The sequence below is a fragment of the Crocodylus porosus genome, unplaced genomic scaffold, assembly GCF_001723895.1.
Source record: "Crocodylus porosus isolate Cpor-Errol unplaced genomic scaffold, CroPor_comp1, whole genome shotgun sequence".
Classification (NCBI taxonomy): domain Eukaryota; kingdom Metazoa; phylum Chordata; order Crocodylia; family Crocodylidae; genus Crocodylus; species Crocodylus porosus.
Window position 1 is genome coordinate 13,597,135 of NW_017728907.1, and position 3,435 is coordinate 13,600,569.

General features: G+C 44.1%; 1 protein-coding gene across 10 annotated transcripts in view; it reads right to left on the bottom strand.

The window, feature by feature from the left end:
- PRRC2C (proline rich coiled-coil 2C) overlaps positions 1–3,435 on the bottom strand; it is a 101,450-nt gene that overhangs the window by 19,589 nt on the left and 78,426 nt on the right. The window lies entirely within an intron of this gene.

Below are 3,435 nucleotides of genomic sequence, written 5' to 3' on the forward strand. Positions count from 1 at the left end.
AACATGTTTGACAATTTCTTTGCCTCCATCTTCCTAAGCAGGGACCGGAACAGCCATCCCCCCGTTAGGCCCCCCTCAGGCCCCAGGGGAGGTGCACCTAGGCCAAGGGTTAGTGAGGAACTAGTTAGGGAGTTTCTGGAGGGACTGGATGTATTCAAGTCAGCCGGTCCAGACGATCTCCACCCTAGAGTACTAAAAGGAATTGGCTGAGGTCATTGCAGGATCCCTGGCATGGCTTTACAAGCACTTGTGGTGCTCTGGTGTGGTGCCAGAGGACTGGAAGAGGGCCAGCATGGTTCCGATCGTCAAAAGTAGATGATCTACTTCTGACCCTAGAAACTATGAAACTGTCATCTAGTCCGACCCCCTGCCATGGCAGGAAAGAGTACTGGGGTCAAACAACTCCAGCAAGGTGTACATCTAGCCTCCTCTTAAAGACTTCCAGGGTAGGAGCCAGCACCACTTCTCTTGGAAGTTGGTTCCAGATCCTAGCTGCCCTGACAGTGAAGTAGCACCTCCTGATGTCTAGCCTAAGATCATCCCAGCCAAAGCTTTGTCTATCCAGGTTTTGAAAACCTCCAAGGATCGAGCTTCCACCGTCTCTCTGGTTAACCTGTTCTAGTGTTTTACTACCCTCTTAGTGAGACAATTCTTCCTTATATCTAGCTTAAATTTCCCTTGCTACACCTTGAAACCATTGCTTCTTGTTCTGTCATTTGCCACCACTGAGAACAGTCCAGCTCCATCCTCACCGGAACCCCCTTCAGGTAGTTGAAGGCTGCCATTAACACCCCCCACTTCTCTTCTCTAGACTAAATAAGCCCAGTTCCCTCAGGCTTTCCTCATCCTGAGTCATGTCCCCTTGCCCCTTCACTATTTTTGATGCCCTCTGCTGGACTCCCTCCAATTTGTCCACATCCTTTCTGTCCTGGGGGGCCCAAAACTGAACATAGTACTTCAGATGTCGCCTCACCAGTGTCAAATAGAGAGGAATAATAACTTCCCCTGACCTACTGGCAATACACCTACCAATGCAGCCCAGCATGCCATTAGCCTTCTGTCCGTTTGTATTCAGCTTATTATCCACTGTAACCCCCAGGTCCTTTTCTGCAGTCCTGCTGCCCAGCCAGTCAGCCCTCAGCCTGTACTGGCACAGATTGTTCTGTCCTAAGGGCAGGACTTGGTATTTGTCCTAATTGAACCTCATGATATTTCTTTTGGCCCAATCCTCCAATTTACCTAGGTCACACCAAATCATAGCCTTACCCTCCAGTGCATCTACTACACCTCAACTTGGGTGTCATCTGCAAACTCACTGAGGGTGCACTTTATGCCATCTTCCAGGTCGTTGATGAAGACATGGAACAGAAACAGCCCCAGGATCAACCCCATGGGGCACTCCACTTGATACTGGCTGCCAACTAGACATCAAGCCATAGAGCCCACTTCTCCAACCAGTTCTCTATCCACCTTACAGTCTATTCATCCAGCCCATACTTCCTTAACTTGCCTGAGAGAATGTTGTGGGAGACCGTATCCAAAGCCTTGCTAAAAATCAAGGTACACCATACCCATTGGTTTCCCTGCATCCAGAGAGCCAGTCGTTTTGTCATAAAAGGCAACTGGGTTGGTCAGGCATGATTTTACCCTGGTGAATCCATGCTGACTCTTCCTAATCGCCCTTTTCTCCTCCAAGTGCTTAGAAATGGATTCCTTGAGGACCTGCTCCATGATTTTTCCAGGGACTGAAGTGAGGCTGACTGGTCTGTAGTTCCCTGGATCCTCCTCCTTTCCTCTCTTAGAAAGAGCACTAGAATTGCCCTTTTCCAATCATCCAGGACTGCTCCTGATCACCATGAATTTTCAAAGATGGCCAATGGCTCTGCAATCACCTTTGGGTGCATCCCATCCAGCCCCATGGACTTGTACAAGTCCAGCTTTTTTAAATGGTCCCCAACACGTTCTTTCACCACTGAGGGCTGCTCACCTCCTCCCTAAACTGTGCTGCTGGTGCAGTAGTCTGGAAGCTGACCTTGCCTGTGAAGACTGAGACAAAAAGAGGCACTGAGGACTTCAGCCTTTTCTGCATCCTGTTACAACGTTGCCACCCCCTCAGTACAGGATCCACACTTTCCCTGATCCTCCTCTTGCTACTGACATACTTGTAGAAATGCTTCTTGTTGAAAAACATTTGCTAGCTGCAAATCCAATTATGCTTTGGTCTTCCTGACTTCATCCCTGAGCAATGCTCTTATATTCTTCCTTTTTGCAATTTAGTTTACTGAACAGTTCCCTGCTAAGCCAAGCTGGTATGCTGCCATACTTGCTAGTCTTCCTAGCAAGATGGACTGCAAGAGAGGCAAACTTGTTTCAACTGCTTTAACATGTTCAGCTGCTATTTAAAAATGTCTTCTCAAAACTAAAATGTATGTCCTTCATGTGACAAATATGACATTTGGATACTTCACACATCTTTTTGCCTATAGTTTAGGCTAATGAAACTAAAAAGATACTTTATTTAGAGAATACTTTATTAGTTTTTGTAATCAAACCCATGTAAATAAGACCTTACATATTTAATACAGTGCGTTACCCCTGTACAAATGGAAAAAAAAATTAAGTTTAACATTTCTAGACCAATATGGCTGTTAATTTCTGTACAATGCCAACTCACAGTACAAGTGGGATACTTTTTTCCAAAGTTGACATCACAGCTAAAGTTTCCAAAAATTCAAATTATATATATATTTATATAAAAAGATAACCAAGAGCAATTCACTAGGCATCAATAGCAGCAACAGCCTTTCCAGCCTTCTGCAGTCATCTGAACAAAATTATACACATTACACTTTCAGTTCACTCTTCCCTCCAAAAAAGGTAATAAAAAAAATCCCAGAAAAAACAAACAAACTAAACAAAACAAAAACAGCAAATTCTGCTACTGATGGGGTACCTGGTGTTTTAAACTTCTCAATCATTGTCTGGGGAAAAAACCCCTCTAGAATACCATTATTAAAAACAGCTCTGGTATAGCACAGTCACTACTACATATCATAAGCAGGTACAGGATATCTTACATTCACAGAAGTATCATACAGTACTGTCCTACAGCTATAATACTAGAGATACAATTAAAAAGGCATTATTTGACTTTGATTCTACTTTCCAGCACACAGTGGGCAAGAAGAAGGCGCGATAAAGCTCTGATATAAGAACGCACCTTTTTAGATAAAGTTCTCTTTAATGTCATAAGGTTTTTCTTTAATCTAGTGGCACAGTTCTAAGTGCTCATTACTCTATACAGACATAAGCTGGAAACCGTTTAAAGATCATGGGCTTCAGATAAAGATAGCTGAACAGAGCTCATTTAACTATTAATGCAATTAGCCTGTAAATCCAAGGGGTGAACAACTAGGGGGTGTGTGCGCGTGTGTG